The sequence below is a fragment of the Sarcophilus harrisii genome, chromosome 3 (genome assembly GCF_902635505.1).
Source record: "Sarcophilus harrisii chromosome 3, mSarHar1.11, whole genome shotgun sequence".
NCBI classification, from domain to species: Eukaryota; Metazoa; Chordata; class Mammalia; order Dasyuromorphia; family Dasyuridae; genus Sarcophilus; species Sarcophilus harrisii.
In genome coordinates this window covers 411,283,481-411,304,368 of record NC_045428.1, presented here as the reverse complement: position 1 = coordinate 411,304,368, position 20,888 = coordinate 411,283,481, and the positions used below count along the sequence as shown (strand labels likewise).

The window sequence follows — 20,888 nt, the reverse complement described above, 5'->3', positions numbered from 1 at the left end:
TATTAAGTCTTCTTTTTTTTTTATGTTAAAGAGGTTCAAGAATATGGGTTAACCAGATTCCTGAGGGAACCAGAATTATTCACCAATTTGGCTACCAGATGTCTATTCCTGACAGAGCTATGTGGTTCATTTTAGGATAAATCATCCCACACAAGTCTTCTCTATACTAGAACTGCCCAGCAGGTAAAGTGAACCCCTCCAGTGAATCTGCCAGTTTCTTGACAGCCACTGAGGTGAATTTCACACTCTGTGGGGATGTCAGCTTCCAGGGAGTTCAAATCGAAGGCCTAGCGAAGGCAAACTCTCTGTCGGAGATTCTGCCTGTCAGAAATGCTTGGCCAGATAGATTGAATCCTGGACTGATATGTCCTGACTCTAGTAGAGATTTTGAGAAGACAGGAAATCACACAAAATTTTCTTCCTAGCTTTTCCCACCCAAGTGAAACAGAAGCCAGGAAAGGAAGATGGCTGCACCAACAAAATCAGAGATCCATGGTAAAACAATGGTTCTGGACCTAGTGGGTCAAGATCTTTGGAGCATTTTCTCCTAAAGCTTAGTCCCTGAAATTCCACCTCTTCCCTAAATTTCTCTTTGTGATAGGTGAAATCCTATTAGAATTAAGTTGTCTCCTATCTTTTTTCTCTCTTTTAGGTAAATAGTCTTCTGTCCTCTGGGCTACAAGATAAGGAATGTGGAATGCAAACTAAGCAAAGATTTAAAAGGATCATATATTTAGAACTGGAATGAATAAAAGAGGCACATATAAAATACTCACTTTTGCACAAATTATTGTGTACTAAGTCTGGGAATTCAAAAAGAAATATGAGAGCCTCTGCTCTCAAGGAGCTTCCATTCTAATGGAGTATACAACATATAGGATGGTTTCAGCTGAAAGTTCTAAGAGAAAGACAAATGTTCCTGGCTGAGGGATATGGTGGTCAAGGTAGTGGGGATAGCATCCCCTGTCTCCTCAACAGGGTCTTTTCAACCTGCTGTTTCAGGGAAGATGGCTTCTTGCCCTATAGGTGGCAGCTAGTTGGGATAGCTGACCCCTTCTCTATAGGAACTGCTTTCCTGGGGCAGTTATTTAGCAGTAGTGGTTGGTGATAATAAGGAAAGGCTTCAGAGGTATCCTTGTCCAGTCACTTCTCTTCATACTTTACAGATGAAGAAACTGGGTTTGTTGTTCTTCAGTGGTTTCAGTCCTTTGTGATCCTTTTTAGGTTTGTTTTTTTTTGTCAGATACTGGAGTGGTTTGCTGTTTTCTTTTCTAGCTCATTTTGCAGATAGGGAAACTGAGGTAAACAGGGTAAAGTGATTTGTCTAGGGTTACATGACTACAAAGTGTCTGAGAGTGGATTTGAACTCAGAAAGATGGGACATCTTGACTCCAGGTCTTGTTCCTAGTTACCTAAGTAGTGTTTAATTGTTGAGTCATATCTGATTCTCTGCGGCCCCATTTGGTGTTTTCTTGACAAAGATAAGGTAACAAAGGTAATTTGGTTTGCCAGTTGCTTCTGTAGCTCATTTTACAGATGAGCAAACTGAGGCAAATAGGATTAAATGACTTGTCCAGAGTTATACAGCTAAGTGTCTAAGGCTAGATTTGAACTCAGATGTTCCTGACTCTGGTCCTGCATTTTACCCGTGCACTATTTAACTGTCTGAAGAAAGTACAACTTGTAGAAATTAAGGGATTCATCTTTCAATTTGTAGAAATTAACTTCTTTTTAACTGTTGAAATTAAGTGGCTCATACAAGACTGGGACCCAGTTCATCTGATTCAATTTCCTAGACTTCTACTACTCTGCAGTCAAGGTATGAGCAGCAAGGTGGCTCAAAGGATAGAGCACAAGGCTGGGAATCAGAAAAATTCATCTTTCTGAATCCAAATCCAGCTTCAGAAACTTACTAGTATGTGATCCTGAGGAAATCACTTAACCCAGTATGCCTTAGTTCCTCATTTGTAAAATGAAACTCCATTTCAGTATCTTTGCCAAGAAAGCCTCAAATGGGTTCACAAAGTGAAATGACTCAACAACATAGTCAAGGAGATAAACTGCTAAAGCTCATCAAGTCCTGATATTCTATCCAATTTTGTTGTTGTAGTAGTAAAATTCTGTTTTGCAAGTAGAAATTATATCCCTGGCTGCAGAGATTTAACATACACCCTTATCATTATCAGTTTGTTGTATGCTATCCACCCTGAACCACTTTTCAAGAGCCAACTATTAAATATTGAGTATGAACATTTACACCTTAGAAATCAGCAAACACTTCCAATCAGGAGTCGATTTATTGGGAATTTTTTGGTTGTCTAGTTTAAGAAAACAATAGAAAAAATGTTCATCATTAAAATTAAACTTAAAATTCTGGCATATGTTTTCAGAAAGCCAGTTGTTAAAACATACACCAGCCTCAGTTTCCTCATCTCTGTAATATGGGTGTTAAATTAGAAAGCTTCTGAAATCCCTTCTGCACTTAGTTTTATGAGCCTACAATATCCCTTTTTCCTGGCTCTGGTAAGTCAGCAAAAAAAGGCCAAATGCCATGAACATTCCACCTCTACCTTCACCAGATGCTGTCAACCATCAGAATTGCCTACAGTCACTTCTTGTTCAGATGATGTCCTATATTCTCCACATGAAATCTAGCAAGGCTGACAAACCCCCAATAAAAAGGGCATTTTCCCAAAGGGGAAAGAAAGAAAGGAGAAGGTAAAAGAGGTCTATTACCCCCAATAATTTTGCATAAGAATCCAGCGTGAGAGGTTATCAGGTTAATATTAGTGGACATATTCCAAATCTAACCATGTCTAAATATGCAAGTATATTATTTTCTATTTATTAACCAGAAACAAAAAATAATTTAATTACTTTGCATTTGCAGAGTGGGGATACAGTATACATTTGTCTACCTGCTTGCTGGTCAGCAATGGCCACTATAGTCTAACTTCTGTCTGTTTTAGATTGCAAGCACCTACAGGTCAGGGAACATATAAGTTTAATTTATTTCATAAAGCATTTTACTTGATGCCACATTGCATTTAATAAATACTGAGCACTTAAAAAGAGGAGTGTTTGATAACAGCTTTTGATCATGTAGATAGAGCACAGTACTGCAATTTTGGAGTCTTTGCCAATTTTTTTTTTTTTAAGTGAGCCATTCGAACTTAAAACATAATAAGAATTCTTTCTTTGAGGTTTTCAGAGAGAGTTCACAGCAGATGTATTGAAAGCACAGCATTTGGTACTAAGGATCCTGTCAACTGCCTAATAATACCTTGTATTAGAGAAAAGACAGATTTGTTTTGGTAGTATAGATCATTTCAAAGCTTCCTTTAATTGTGAACTATTGGTTTTTCTATATTTTAAAAGAAGTCTTTTTAAGAATTATTTCCACTATAATAAACTACCCTATAAATATATTGACAACTAGCATTTAATCTATTTAAAGGTATAGAGAGATATCAATACAGCAGAAAGTGACATAACTGTGTTTATATTTAAATTTTTCCTTCCTTGTGTCCCTGTTTACCATATTGTAGTGAAATCACAGGATTGTTTTTTTTTTTTCTTTTTTACTGCTAAATTATTAATCTTAGGAAACTGAATATCTTCAGGATATGGTAATGGAGCATGGAACAAAAATTCCAAATGGCCTAGAGATATAGTGTCCGTTAATGAGGAGTTTTTATTCCCCTTCCAAACTGATCTCTGGCTTATGTGAGGCAGGTTTCTTTTGTCTTTTTGGCAGATACTTTGGCTGAACTTGCATCTGAGCTTCAAATGCTTGTATAGAACATTTCAACATGACCGGGGAGAGAAATTGTGCTGACCAATATACCTATTTTAAGACCCTGTGTGCTTGATTTTTCAGACCCAATATCAATCCAGTCTAGGTATCTCATAGCTAGGATCTCATCTCATTATTTTTTCAATTCATATTGGATTCACTGTTAAGCTATTTTCAGAAGTGCACATTGACCTAGATTCTCCCAGAGCGTAAGGTACTCCCCAGGAGTATGTTTGGTACTTTAGGAAAGCTACATTAACTCTTTTGAGCATAGAGTATGAACTGTCACTCTAGTGGCCTAGAAAAGACACTCTTGGGGTACTAAGGAATATTTTACTCAATTTCTTCAAAGCATCTATATTTAATAGTTCCTGCATGAGGAGGAGGTGTTATCATTGTTAGTGTGTTTGTCCTTTGTTTTGTAAGAGGACCAATAACATCATGGGTTATATCTTGACTCATGCATGAATTAGATTTATATGAGGCAGATTCTTTCTGAATCATCAAAGTCCAATGGCAGGACAAAAGTCCGAATGATTGGTGATGGTCCAGGATCCAGTGGATGACCTAGCATCTTCAGTGTCTGACCAAGCTATATGTGCCCCAGAGTACCTGTTTCAGTTGCCTCCATGGCCACTGGAATAAATTGTTCTCATCTGCCTATTCAGTCAGGGAAAATGTTCACATGCTGGTGGTAGACATGGTTTAGCCCTATCTGCCAAGATAGTTTAGTGAGCTATGGCTACTACACATGCTACAGCTTCTTGGAGCTACAGGTGAGAGTTGGGTGATAGGTAGACACCAAAAATGATGAGCAGCCTTGAAAAGGGCTCAGCAAGCCCTCATACCAGAGTACTAGTCCTTCCAGAACACCCCATATCTGAGTCCTTCTTGAACACTCTATTTACTACAGAGATGGTACATTAAAGGGAAGGCCCCATTTTTTGCTTCATATATTTAGTGGTCTAGGTGTTTTAGGTGCAAAAACTTTCCTCACTGAAGATTAACAACTCTGTAACTCATAGGTAATATCATAGGGTCTTATAACTGTTGTTTATGCAATTTTCTTAAAATACCTAATCTAAAATCTAAGAGGAATTGATATAATAGGAAAAAGTTATTCACTGAATGAAAGGCCTTGTTTTTAGTAGTCTGGTTTTGTTGGTGTAGGGACTATAAGCATAAATACTCTCTTCTCTGATTCAAATCAACAACTCTCTATAACTAATAATCAGAAGAACTACCTGGAGTTGGCACTGAAATCACGAAATGAATATGTTTCAGAGGCAGAACTTGAATCAAATCCTTATTTCAAGGCAAGAATTCTACATGCTACATCCTATTACCTCTAGGAAGGCTTCTTATAATTTCATATTAAAAAGAATAATGAAAACTAGTATATGATGATTAAATAATGTATCTTTTTGCCTTAAAAATAAGTTTTATAATTTTATAACCTAGGTCCCTGGTTTTAAAAAGGTTTAGATTTTATAATAAAGATGACACATCTTAAAGTTAAAGAAGAATTTTTATTCTGAGAAAAATTTTAGAATGATAGAGTCCATTCTTTAGAGGTGATCCAGCTGAAGTCTTTCATTTGTAAATGAGAAAGGTAAGGTTCAGAAAAATTAAGTAAGTATCTAAGTCAGGCTCATATACCTAGAATCAGGCCCAAGAAGAAAAGAACTTATCTAAGAGAACCCCAGGACTTGACCCAAGTCATAGATTTTAAAAGAATCTTAGACATCATCTCGTCTAAATTCCCTAATTTACAGATGAAAAAAACTGAGATCCAGAGATATTAGACTACTTGTCCAAGGTCATACAGATGATCCAAATCCAGGAACTCTCATTCCAGATTGAGAAACTCTTTCCAACACAGTGGAGTTTCTCTTCAGGATTCCAGTGGGCTCTCTTCATTTAGTCACATTGATTCATATACTAAGACATACTACTTACTATAAAATACAAATCTAAATTATCTATCTAGGCAGATAGCTTAATACACTGGAAAGAGAGCTGGTACTCAGGCCAAGAAGATCTGGATTCAGATTCTACCCCTGATATATACAAGCTATGTAACCTTAATCTCTCAGTGTTCTAGGGAACTCTTTAAATTGACAAATCACAGAGAAAGTAACTGCCTACTTTGGGAAAAACTATTTCCTTATGTAGGAGTCCTGTATAACAATTAAATTACTGGTCCAGTCCTTATCTCTGTCATATGCATAGACAGTCATTTTAAAATTCTGTAGGAGCTCGGCCCTACCTCTCTCTGCTCCAATCCATGCCCTATGTATGAAGTTCACTAGAGATCCTTGTAGTTAAAAGCCAGCCACTAGAAACCCAGAACAAAGAAATAAGAACCCGATGAGAAAACTAGGGAGATCAATCAGGCTTCTGAATTAAGCTCAGATTGATGATAGTTCAAATTTACTACCATCAAAAAGCAGTTTTCTTGCCCCTTTGAAATATGCCTTTGGGGCTAACCTTGTTCCTGATCCAAAATGTGTTTTCTTCTTTACTCTTGAAGCTCATTTGGACATGCAGTTAGGTGCTGAGGCACACAAGGAAAAGGCCACTTCCAATGTCATTGCCACACCTTTTTTTTTTTTTTTTTTTTTTTTTTTTTTTAATGCTCCAAAGGAGAAATGCATTGTCTAGGATTATTAAACTATTTTAAGGCCAAATTAAAAGAAATATCTAAGTATAAGGGTCAGTAAACATTTGCCTAAGAAACAGGGACGAGGTATGAGCAAAATACTCTCCTTTTACAAAAAGCACATTAACTCTTCCAGGCTCTGAAAGAGGTTATTTGCTAAATGTCCAAAAGAGTTAATGATCTTCCAAAAGGGAATAAAGATCAAACCCTGTGTCTTCTAAGCAGCTCTAATGGCCTAGGATACTAAATCTTATACACTCTCTTAAGTGATTTCATTCTCTTTATTTCCCCTATGGAAAGCAAAATCCCATCTCATTTTGAAAGCACAAAAGACTAGACTATCTGTAGTTAACATTAAAACCATATGCGCCCAGGAAATTCAGAGTTAATGGGCAATAAATTCCACTTTTAACCTGTCTATTGTTCCTGGGTGTTGCCATAAACATATTAGAGTACATTGATACCACTTAATGGCTATTAATGTCCAATCAATGCCATTTGGGTAATGTTGGCTGTGTTAACTCTGGAGCTGTAGCCTTAACTCAGTTTCCTCTCTCATTTGGTTTGATTCACTAACTATAATTTGGGGTGCATGAATGGCAAATACTATGAATTCAAATTAATTCAGATTTTTCTCCCCTATCTAGCTAGGCAAAATAAAAAAGATATTTTAGGCTATCTCCCATTGCCCATTAATGTTGTATATATAAATAAGCCAGGTTATCTTTTCCTTTTGAGAAATGTTGTTTTATCTAACAGTCGCTTTCCTAGTAGTTCAGTACTCCACCACGCTAAATTAGGACACTTTATCTTAAGGCTTCATAATCTTACGAGACTATAATTGGAAAGTTTATAAAAAAAAATCTTGCTTTGTAAGCTTGGCAGCTGAGATAGAAAGAGGGAATGAGAAGGGCTATAGCAGAATTACACCATCACTGCTAGCCTGACTCCTCTTGACAGAGCCGTTTAATATTTTGACAAGACAAAATATAAAGCAGCATTTTATTCTGTAGAGACTTCACTAGACACAAGCATGGAAGTGCCTGTGATCAATAAAGTTTGCGGTGGAGAGTGATTTATTTACAGCAGGGTATTATGTGGAGAAAGAGCTGTGATATTTCCACAGGCTTTGACGGCATAATGGGCCCCTCTCAATCCTTACATGGAAGGGTTAGATTGTCATGGTTGCTCAGGCAGTATTCAAAACGTTATCTGATCAGCCTTAAAGACTTCAGAAGGAGACAGATGATTAGTTACCCTAAACGATCCTCATCATGCAGAAATTGATGATTTAATATAGTCAATGACAGACGATTCCATTTGTACTAGATAAAGTGTCTGCGGTTTGTATCAATCATAATAGAGTTATTATTGAGCATAAAAGAAAAGCATGTTTAATATCATTAATTCCAGATATGTCGCTTTCCACATCTGGCATTCATCCATAGGCCAGAACCACTCCAGGCTATCATTCCTGCCTCTGTGCTGGTGACTATAGTGTTTTTTGTAATTTCAAAATGTTTTTCAGCACCTCCAGCTAGGTGCAATAACAGTTTACAGATTACCTATGTCATCACATTTTGACAAACTTCTCAATCTGATGTGACCTTCATCTTTAGCCATCTGCTTGCCTTTGTTTCTGCTCTTTTTTGATAAACCTCCACAGCTTAAAGCCACAGTAGTTTGTTCCATGCACTGTACTTCTGGGTCAACATTTCACCTGTGTAAATCCAGAAACACAGGCTATGTTGTAAAGATGGTAACCTGGGTTCAAGTCCCTGGATACCTGACTCTCCCTGACCTCCTTAGTTATATTTTTTCATCATTCTCACCAAATGCATTTTGATTTTGTAGAGCCTACAATAAACCTCAGGAATACATACACTCAGAATAAGAAAACACAGAATGTATCTTGGGAAACATGCAAAATGGAAGGTGAGGGGAAAGTTGGGCATGGAAAGAACAGCCAGAGATAGAGGAGGGGTAAATTTATAAGAAAGCAAAGAAGTAAAAGTAAAAGAAAATCAAATTGCTGTAATGTTAGTTAAGAAATAGAAAAATAGGGGGAAAAAGTCAAATAAATAGAATTCATTACAGAACATTTATTGCCTCCTTTTCTTTAAAGGACCCTAAATTCCTTTTAAGTGATATGTTCAAACTGAAAATCCAAATAGCATGTTTTCTTCATTTTAGGAAGAAAATATCTCTTAGACATTGAAGACAATGAGAAAGAAAAGTAGAATTGAATTTAACTTAGCAAACTCTTAAACAAATATTGCATAACTAAAGAGCCATACTAATTGCCCCAGATATTATACGTTCTAGGTTTATAACTTAAGGAACTCATGATCAAAAAGAAAAAGTCTTTTTTTTTTTTTTTTTGCATTTTTGTGGTGGCAAAGACAAGGGAGCAAATTAAATATCCAATTCTTAGAGAATGACCAAAAAATTATGGTATATCCATTTAATGTTATTATCCCATAAGAAAGGAAGAATTTGGGAGCAGCTGGTACAGTGATTAAAGCACCAGCCCTGAAGTCAGGAGGACCTGAGTTCAAATCTGATCTCAGACACTTAACACTTCCTAGCTGTGTGACCCTGGGCAAGTCACTTCACCCAAAATTGCCTCAGGGCGGGAAAAAAAAGACAGACAGGAAAAATGTGTTGAATACATAGAAGCATGGGAAGACATATATGAACAGATTCAAAGTAAAGGAAAATCAGGAAAGCAAAATACACAATGACTACAATTATGTAAATGGAAAGAACATCATCAAAATAACTGAATGATGGTAAATTATCATGACCTAAGTTGTTTCTAAAGAAAAATTTAAGAATGCATCTCTGTAGTTTCTTTGCAGAGGTGAGAATTGTAACTGTAGAACACTGTATTAAATGTCAGCCTTGGTGAATGTACTAGGGTTTTTTGTTTATTTTACATAAAGCTTTTTTTTTCTTCTTTTAAAATTTCTTTTTTGTTGCTGTTATTATGAGAGGTGACTCTCTGGGAAGGGATAGGGAAATAATATAGAATAGAAGTATTCTATTCTATATATTCTGAAAAATAGAAGTATTACAAAAAAGAAGATATGTCAATAAAAATTTATTTTTGGAAAACAAAGATGCCAAGACAAAAATAAAGCTCTTGCTGATCACATTCTGCTGATGGGGTGAAGAACAAGAAGAGAAGATGTTCATGAAATTTAAATCAAAGCAAATCAACAAATATTTATGGAATACATACTCTGTGCAAGAAACAGCTTCAGTGTCTTTATTGGGGATGTAGTATGATGCACTGGAAAGAATGCTGGATTTGGAGTATAAAAATAAAGGTTCAGATCTCAGTTCAAACACTGTGGGAAGGTCACTTAATTTCACTGAACCTCAGTTTCTTCATCTGTAAAATGAATGGGTTAAACAAGATCAGCTTTAAAGTTCCTTTCATATTCTATCTTAATTCTGTAAGTTTTATAATGTAAGTTGTCTGAAGTAGGGGATAAGTGACTTGCCCAGAGTCATGTAGTTAAAAAGTGGTAAATGAAGAGTTTGAAACCCAGAATTTCCTAAGTCCAAATCCAGTACTCTATTTACTGGGTTGTTAACATACTTTATCAAGTCTATAATTGACATCCTCCCCCTTTTATTGCCTATATCTTATAAGGATAGTTAAATTAAGTCAATGGAGATACCATTACAATAATCTAAATAATTTATTGACAATTAGAAATTTTCATTATAGAACAATCAAAATACATAAATAGTCATTGAATAGTTTATTTTAATTCAGAAGTGTGGAAGCTCCATACACCAAAGGAGATTAAAACTGAAAACTTAGTAAGTTGTCTTTAAGGAGTAATAGAACCTAAAAATTCTTTATAGTGAATATAATCTCATAATGATCTAAATTAGCAGTCTATCACTGCACTTGTCTACAAAGGTTTATACTTTACTGCCTTAGTCTTTGGGAATCCACCCTTTCTGGAGACTAAGAGAATTAGAATTTGATATTTAAATTCTTTCCTTAACCCCTGTTAGACAAATTTTACTTCTTAGATCTTAGAAAATGTACCTCCAAGTCCTCCTTAGTGTGAATAATTAATCCCCTGAAGTGATTGCATTATTCAGATTCATATTTCCATTGGGCTGGAACTAATTACTATACTTTACATAATTCTAATTTTAAGTAGTGAAGATTCTAATACATGGAATCATTTCAGGGGAATCCATTATTCGTACTAATGGGGACCTGGCTGAACAAAATTGGTCTAGTTCTTATTAGTGAGATCTGGAGAAAGGCTAGATTCAAACTCCAATTTTGCCTTTTATTCCCTATGTAGCTTTGGGAAAGGCATTTAAATTGTCTGAGTCTCAGTTTTCTTATATGTAAAAGGAGAAGTTAGATAAATGACAAAGTTCCTGCCCCCTTGAAAATGATAATGTTAAATAGGCAATAGGGAGCTATTGAAGGGTTTTTTAGTATGTGTGAATATGAGTAAGGCAGCTATAAGAGTAGGCCAGAAAAAAAAGATAAATCCATACTGCTGTAAATGATCCCATCAAGATTTCAGCTATCAAAAGAATTCTGAAAATGAGCTATAAATTCCCTTTGAAATCAATAATAACCTTCTTACTGATAAATACAATGCCATTTCCTACTGTCTTTCCCACCCAGATTCTTATTCTTCTTAACTTCTTTTTTGTATCCCACCTTGTGGAGCATCTTCTCCTTCCTGCCACCCTTTTCTCTTTTGGCTTTTCTGATATTGTACTTTCATAGTTTCCCTATCTAATTCATTCTTCTATGCTTGATACTACTATACTCTCCTCCTAATTATTAAGTGTGGACCCCCTGAAGTTCTTTTCTTGGTCTCTTCTTTTCTCTCTACCCTCTCTCCCTTAAAAATTTCAAGTAGGGACAGCTATAAATAGTTCAGTGGAGAGAGCACCAGCCCTGGAGTCAGAAGGACCCAAATTCAAATGCAGCCTGAGACACTTAACACTAAATAGCTGTGTCACTCAAGTGTCTCTTAAGACTAAGTCACTTAACCCGAATTGCTTTGTTTTCAGACACACAAAAAACTTCATATAGTCTAATGGTTTTAAATATTACCTTTATGAAGATGATTCCCAAAACTATATTTTTATTTGCAATTTCTCCACAAGATTCAAGTTCTATATACCCAAATCTCTATGTGGGTATCCCAATCGTATCTCAAGTTCAACCTGTCCAAAATGAAACATCATTTCAGTGGGTTTCAAATCTAACAAAAATACTCAGTTGTGTCTGTGTTTTATTCTTTTACCTTCCCCAAAAAACAACAACAAAAATGCATAAAAGGATGGTTTTTCTTTATTGATCATGAGCTTCTTTAGTTATAGGCCTAGAACATATATCTGGAGCAATTAGTATGGTACTTTAGTTTTGTAATATTTGTATAAGTGTTTGCTAAATTAAATTGAATTCTACTCTTCTTTCTCACTGTCATCACTAAGAAATATTTTCTTCCTAAAATGAGGAAACATGATATTTGGGATTTTCAGTTTTAACATATCACTTAAAAGGAATTTAGGGTCCTTTAAAGAAAATGAGGCAGTATATTTTCTGTAATGAATTCTTCTATTTATTTGACATTTTTTCTATTTTTCTGCTTTTTAACTAAGATTGTAGAAATTTGATTTTCTTCTACTTTTACTTTTTTATTTTCTTATAAATTTACCTCTCCCTCTTCCCATAGCCAACTATCCCTCTACCTTCTATTTTATGTTTCCCAAGATACAAAAAAATGGATGAACATCCATTGTCCACTTGAAGAACCCTGGTGAAGATTAGTCCATTTTTTTCTGTGGTCTCTCTCTATGGGTAGTGAATATAAGTATACACTCTCTGCATAGACTACTCTCACTTTAGGAAGTATTATTTTAATCAAGGTTAAATCACATTACTCCTAGTTCTGCTTTAGAGTCAAGCAGAAGTTTAAATCATTCTTTATTCTTTAAATATTTGAACTTCTTTGCTACAGTCTCTGATAGACAGATGTCCCTTCTTTTTATCAAAACTATATAATCATAACCAGCATTTCTAGAACACTTTTAAGATTTATAAAGTACTTTTACATATGTTAGATCATTTGATCACTATAACCATGCTATGAGATAAGTGTTATTTTCTCCATTTCACAGATGAAAAAAAAATGGAGTCAAGAAAAGTTAAATCCTTGCCTGTGTCTTAGAGCTTAAAAATCATGTGAGACAGGATTTGAACTCAGTTCTCCCTGACTCCTAGTCTAGCATTCTATCCACTATGAAACCTCACTACCCATGTCCTTACACCCTCTTATTTCCTTCAGATTCCTTTTCTGTTGTCTAAAAACATTACCAAGGCAACTTCATCCCTTAAAAATTCTAAATTTGATCCTCTGTTATTTAGTGCAATCTAATCCAATCTAATCCCTTAAAATGGGTCATTCATTTACTATGGGCAAGGCAGTGTACTAAACTCTGGGTATGCAAAGACAAAATGAAAACCAGTCCCAGACTGGAAAGAGCCTATCTTTTATTGGGAGGAATATAACACATAAACAGTTACACCGTCTTCAGGACACTAAGCCTATTCTGTTTGTTCTGCCATCGACTTTGCTTTGGCCTTGAACAAGTAATGTAATGTCATATTATTTTCAGAATTGTCGATTTGAATGTCAAGACCTTGAATTCTAGAAAAGGACTTATTTGATAAGAGTGGAACCATTAAAGAACTCTCAGTTTCTGCTGTAACAGAAAAAGTACTTGGAGTAGAAACTAAGAAACCAACCAATAGTTTTAGTTCTGGCCACTTTAGTCTGTACCAGACCTAAAACTGTATTATAAAATGGCAGAATAGTGGATCCATGAAATCCATTAGATACACAAGACACAATAGTCAGTGACAATGGCAATCTATTATTTGATAGACGTATTTGACAAAAATTGCTGGAAAAACTAGAAAACAGTATGTCAGAAACTAACCATATACCAACATATCATACCTTATACCAAGATCAGGTCAAAATGGATTCAAGATTCAGTAAAAAAGGATGATACTATAAGCAAATTGGGAGAGCAAGGGACAATTTACATCTCAGGTCCTGGGAGAAAGGAGAAAACAAAACTAAAGCGATCAAAATTAGGAGATCTCCAGGGGAAAATAGCATAAGAACTTCAAGACCAGGGTCAAGCACCAAGTCCTACCACAAGAAGTGCTAGTATGAGCAGGACCGCCCAGCTGCAGCAACATAATTGAATTTCACAGCATCTATACAGTTTGAGTCCTCAAGGGCAACAAAAAGTACCTAGCACTGAGGCTGGACATGGACAACTATTCCTGGGGCTCCAAAGGCTGTACTCAAAAAAACAAGGATTATTGACATGGCCTACAATGCATCCAACGATGAGCTGGTCTGGACCAAGACATTGGTGCTCACCTATAGCACTCCTTACCGCTAGTGGTATAAATCCCACTATGCCCTGCCATTGGGTCAGAAAAATGGAGCAAAGCTGACTTCTGAAAAGGAAAAAAATTTAAATAAAAAGCAGTCAAGAAACATCCAAAAGAAATATGAGGAGAAGAAGAAGAAAGCCAAGATTAGCTCACTCCTGGAGGAATATTTCCAGCAGGGAAAGCTCCTTGACTGTTTTGCATCAAGGCAAGGCCAATTTAGCCAAGCAGAAGGGTAAGTGCTGGAGAGCAAAGAGCTGGAGTTCTACCTAAGAAAGACCAAAGCCAGAAAGGACAAATAAGCCCTAACGTGGACATGCAATAAATAAATCCCCAGACTGTTAAAAAAAAAAGATTAGAAGGGAAGCAGGAAGTTGGGAAACAATTTTTACAGCTTAGTGTTTCTAATAAAAGCCTCACTTCTTAAATATATAGATAACTGAGTCAAATTTATAAAAGTATAACTCATTCCCCAATTGATAAATAGCAAAGGGTTATGAACAGGCAGTTTTCACATGAAAAAAATAAAGTTATAATATATAGTTTGAAAAAAATGTTCTAAATCATTATTGATCAGAAAAATACAAATTAAAACAATTCTGAGGTACCACCTCACACCTATCAGATTGTCTAAGATGACATAAAAAAAAATATATTGAATGTTGAAAGGGATATGGAAAAACTGGAACACTAATGAATTGTTGGAGAAGTTGTGAATTGATCCAGACATTCTGAAGAGCAATATGGAGCTATATCCAAAGGGCTAAAAACTGTGAACACTCTTTTTTTTATTTTTTATTAAAGCTTTTTATTTTTCAAATCATATGAATAGATAATTTTGCAGCATTAGCCTTTGCAAAAGCTTGTGTTCCAGTTTTTCCCCCCTTCTCCCACTCCCTTCCCCTAGCAATATATATTAAACATGATAGAAATGTATGTTAATCCAATATATGCATACATTTTATACAATTATCTTGTAGTACAAGAAAAATCAAACAAACAAGAAAAGAAAATGATAAAGAAAATAAAATGCAAACAAACAACAACAAAAACAGTGAGAATGCTATGTTGTGAACCACACTCTGTTCCCATAGTCCTCTGAGTGTAGGTAGCTCTTTTAATCTCAAGACCATTGGAACTGGTCTGAATCATCTCATTGTTGAAGAGAGCCATTTCCATCAGAATTGATCATCGTATAATATTACTGTTTCCATGTACAATGATCTCCTGATTTTGCTCATTTCATTTAGCATCAATTCATGCAAGTCTCTCCAGACCTCTCAGAAATCATCCTGCTGTACACACCCTTTGACCCAGCAGTGTCACAACCAGGTCTATATTCCAAAGAGATCATAAAAGAGGGAAAAAGACCCACATGTGCAAAAATGTTTGTAGCAGTCTTTTTTGTGGTAGCAAAGAATTGGAAAATGATTGGATACCCATCAATTGGGAAATGGCTGAATAAGCTATCATATATGAATGTAATGAAACATCATACTTCTATAAGAAATGATGAGTAGGCTGATTTCAGAAAAGTCTAGAAAGACATGAACTGATACTAAGTGAAGTGAGCAGAACCAGGAGAACATTGTACACAGTAAGAGTAAAATTGTATGATGATTAACTATGATGAATTTTGCTCTTCTCAGCAGTACAATGATACAAGACAATTCCACTAGACTTTGGATGAAGAAAGTCATTCACATCCAGAGAAAGAATTGTGAAGACTGAATGCAAATCAAAGCAAACTATCTTCACCTTTTTTTTTTTTCTTTCTCATGGTTTTTCCCTTTTGTTTTGATTTTTCTTCTAATATGGAAATAATTTTTAAATGATTGTACTTGTATAGCATATCAGATTGCTTGTTGTCTTGGGGAGGGGAGAGGGAAAAAAGGGAGAGAAAAAATTTTTGGAACTCTAAAGCTTACAAAAGTGAATATTGAAACCTATATGTGCATTTGGAAAAGTAAAAAAGTAAAGTTATGGGGGGAAATCATATGCAGTGTCAAGTTTTTTTTTGTTTGTTTTTATCCATTGCAATTCAGCAAAATCTTTCAGGCTTTAGAAACTTCCTGTAGTACACATTCTGTAATGTAGTTTCAAGACTGATGCAGCATCTTTATTAAGTTTTATATGCCATTGGTTAATTGCATGGTCTCTAAGTTACTTCTTTTTTCCATGTTCCACCAAATCCAGTTATTCTCTTATGTGTCACTATCATCCTTTTACCTCCTCTTAGAATTCCTTCTTTTCTTTCTATCTGTCTTTCACTTCCATCAAGATTCAATTCACATCTTTCATCCTCACTGAATTATTCTCTCCAGCTTCTGCCGACCTTTGTCTTCTTTGAATTCTATTGGCAGTTTTGATCTGCAATGGATTGCCTAGTCTTTAGATTATATGTTGTCTTGAAATGTCCTTTAATTGTTTTAGTCAAGCAGGTCTTATCTCCCTAACTAGACTGCAAGGTATTTGAGGTCAGGGACCATATTTTCTGCTTCTTCTTTGTCCCTTTTGAGTCCTTGCACAATGCTGAATAAATGGATGCTCATAAATACTTGATGGTTGAATCAAGATTCAGTGCCTTAAGAGGCACCAAATCAGATTTTCCTCCAATTTAATATAAAATAATAGAAATTTTTTTGCAATCAAAATAATTTTAATAAAGTAGACTTAAAATATAAATTCTACTCTTTGAAGGTTGTGGGCTAAATAGCAGAAGTGAAAACTGGCAAACCCCAATTTCGGAGAATATGCTAACTTAAAAATAAATAAATAAAGTAAACTTCTCTGGTGGGACCAGTCTATAGAAATGTGTAGCCCCAAGACCACTCACTAAGAGGATCTAAGAGGTCAAACATACAGAAGCTTTATCTTACCTATATATTAAAAGATCACAGAATTCCCAACCTACATACCTTTTGAACACAACAGCAACTTACACTATATATGTGTATGATTTTAAGGAAAACCAGCCAGTCACCAAGGGCAAAATTTTTCTCTCAGATCTTGATGGAGAATTTGGACTGTAACTTGTGTTCTCCCTAAATGTATGAAAATAATATTTGGTGCTCATCAAGAAAGAAATGAAAAAAAAAAAGTGAGATTTATTGTTGATTATATAAGAAAAAATGCTTCACCAAATATTGTATTTTTTAAATGTCATAGAAAAAATATCTGCAATCTGTTTTAATGTTGTAATCATATCACAGAAATTCAAGGGTACTATTTCCAATTGAAAAGAAAAAAAAAAAAAACTCTTAGTATAGACTGTCCAGTAGAGCATAGATCTAATTCCTACATGCTTCAATAAATTATTGTATTCCTGGGAATTAAGGTTGAACTACAAGGGAAGTGCAAAAGACTTCATTTTTCTCCCAGTCAGGATCAGGTTTAAATGTTTGAGTTCAATCCTGGGGGGGGAAATCAACATTCTAAAGCATTCTGTTGAAATTAAACTTAAAAAAAGAAATACATAAAATTACTAATAGAGCTGGTCAATTCTTGATTGTCCAACTTTAGACTATCCACTTTGGAGATTCCCTATAGAAAATGTTTAATCTTAAATTGCCTTACCCCTGCTACCCAGTAGTACACTTAAAGGCTACTGTTCATTTATCATCATCAAAAAGCTTTTATTAAGGACTGGATTGTGTGTGACACTTGGCTAGGTATTGTACAAACGGAATTACACCCAGCTGATCCCTGGCCTCTAACAGCTTAAACCCTAAACTAACTGATGTGAACACACATGTATAAGACACTCTTGCTACATTCCTAAAACACCAGACTTGGTAAATTTAACCAACCAATAAATTACTGTGAGGTTGGAGGTAGGGGGGAATTGTTGAATCAAAGTAGTTATTTAAGTGACTGGATTCACAGTCCAACAAAATGAATTAGTAAATTCAGTTGAAACAGTCAAATTAGGAACCCCGCACAAAGGGCCATATCTATATAAATTAATATCTAAATGTAAAGCAACATATTTATATCAGGTATAAATCAAAGGTAAAGACAATGTGCTATAATGAATAGAGAAACAGTTAGTAAAACCTGGGATCAAATCTCATCTTCAATACTTACTAGGCAAGACATGTGCTTCAGTGTTTTTACTAAGGCTCTGACAGACTACAATTTGTGTTGGTAGAGGAAGTTACTTAAATTTTGAAAATCACAAGTAGTCTCCATATTTGTGTACAAATCAATGGTAAATGAGTGTCAGAATTTGAAGAACAAAGCTTATAATAAGAGTGGACATCAGGGAAGATAATCATAGGAGATTAATGAACAGACTGTGAATCATGAAAACTCATACTTAAAGAAAGAAAATTCCTTTTAAAAACCACCTCAACAAAATATCCCCTAAAAAGTTTATCTCCTATGCCAAGGCATTCCCATAATAAATTCTAAATCGAATGGAAATTATTTCTAAAACAGAAACACTTGTTCCTGAAAAAATTACTTCTCTCCTTTAAAGTTAGTGAGAATAATATTACTCAAAGTATTATTACATTTCTCCCCAGCCTAAAATGATCAATTCTTACTAAAATCAGCAGGTACTGTGAGCAACTAAAATTAACCATCAACATACTAAAATATTCCCCTAACTACCCTTTTCCCTGAACAAGTGACCTTTAGTTTCGGTATCTAGAGATTTTAAAACAAGAATCGGAAAGCAATGTCTATCTTCCTCATTGAAAGGCTCATTCAAGTCTGACTGTGCTGACAACCACCACTCACTTAGTTGTATGAGTTTTCGCAGGGTCAGCTGTCCAATGGCCCACCATCACAGATAATTTTGCTTCCAGAAATTTGCTTCTTGTCACAACTCACATCAGGTGAAGAGAAAAATGAGCTAACAGTCTGCAGTTACGGGTTATTCTAGTGGCAGAGGGTTTAGTTCCTCTAGAACAATGACTCTCATTTGACGTTGGGTGATTGTGAGGTAAAATACTGTCTGTACCTGAAAGGGGCCTTTGTCTCTAGCTGAGGGGAAATAGAACAAAAGTGCCAGGAAAAAGAAAATGTAACTTCAAGGTTCAAAGAAAATGTGCCATTGTGCATATATGCTGATAGACTTGAAAATTATTTGCCTTTTTAAAAAAGAATTACACACGCACACACAGAGTGTGAGAGATGATGATGATGATAATAATAATGATAATGATGATGATGATGATGGTGATGATGATGATCTGCTGTTGGCACAATGAAAATTTCCTCTTGAAATTGAATCAGCAGGGTGCTTTAAGATGTTGCATCACTTTCCTAACATTGTATAGTGAGGTAGAATCACCAAATTCTACCTAGAAAATCCTAGCATATAACCAGTGAATCATTCCTTCAGAAAGTATTTATTAAGTGCCTATTGTGTACAAAGAACTGTGCTAGGTGTTAAAACTAGAACACAGTTTTTAAAAGGCATGACCTCTTTCTACTGAGTACTAGAACTAAATATTATTGCTTATTATGGGGCAGCTAAGTAATACACTGAATAGAAATCTAGGCATGATTTCAAAGCCTCAGAAGCCTCAAATAGTTAGTAATTATATGATCATGGAGAAATCACTTGACCTTGTTTGCCTCAGTTTCCAGTTGTAAAATGGGGATATCACCTACTTCATAGAGTTACTGTGGGGTCAACTGAGATCACATCTGTAAAGCGCTTAGCATAATGCCTAGCATATAGCAAGTACTATATAAATGTTAGCTATTGATTACTATAATTTATTAATTATTATAATTTATTAATTAATATAATAACAATATGGTTAGAATGAAATAGGTGTGTGCAAGGAGCAGAGGGTATCAGGACAATACTTTTTCTAGAGTGAGATTCCAGGTGACATCCTCAAGCAGAGTGAGCAGAAATATTCAAAACTCCTGGAGACAGAGAGCAATACAGTGAAGAATCATTTTTGAACAACTAGGAAAAAAGTGCCACACAAACCAACATGGCTATCCAGGGATGAGGTAAGAGGACTCTGAACAAATTTTTCATAGCAATGGAGTCTCTACTATAAGTTCTCAAATAGAGATAGACTGCAAAAATTATCTAAAACTACACATCAAAGCACTATCCTTCACTGACCCATCCATGCATTCAGATTACTCTTTATACCTGGCATCATATCTCAATATCAAAGATAAGAACTGGTCACAGAGTTGTCATTGAGGAGCTTTTGTGGAAATCAGTGCAAGAATGGTTTTAAGTAAGAGAAAGTGGAAAACAACAAAGAAGAAAAGATGTGTTTCATCAAATGAATGAGGGGGCCAACTACTGACCCACACTCTTCAAACTACTCACTCTATTCTTGTCTGCCATGACCTTTCCCTCCAATCCAGTTTTGTCTCAGAATTTTAACTGTCATTTCTATCATTTATTTTCAAAGATTAATACCACACTCCCCAGAGCTTCCAAATATTATACCTACTAGATATCAACCAGAAGGTGTTTTAAGATGGAGATTCTGAATTACTAGGTTTTGTTTGCCCAGATATTTCCATGCCTATGCTAGGAACTCTCCAAAATATTTCAAATTCTGGCCCTGATCATCATCCTTATATGGGCAAAGACTCAGCCAGAATTCATCCATCAGAATGATTGCCTGCCCCCCATTTGCTTTCATAATATGTCACTCACAAAGTGCCTTTAAGTATCTAAGTATATTCATGTCTATTTCAAAAAACCACCAATATATCCTATTTTTCTTGTCATCACAGAGTCCTCAAACATTGACCAAGAACATAAATTGTCATTCTCCCTTATTTTTAGCTCCCACAGACAGAAAACCTCTCTCCAAAATATTTTGCTCTCTTTAAATCAGGGGTTGTTAACCTGGAATCCTAGAGGTACATGAACTTGGAGGCAGAAAAATTATATCTTCATTTCAATATAATTGGTTTCTTTTGTTATATAAGAATATATATATATATATATATATATATATATATAT

General features: G+C 35.2%; 1 pseudogene; it reads left to right on the top strand.

Moving 5' to 3' along the window:
* Positions 1-4,534: 4,534 nt before the first annotated feature.
* LOC100915757 lies at positions 4,535-14,231 on the top strand (annotated as a pseudogene).
* Positions 14,232-20,888: the final 6,657 nt, after the last annotated feature.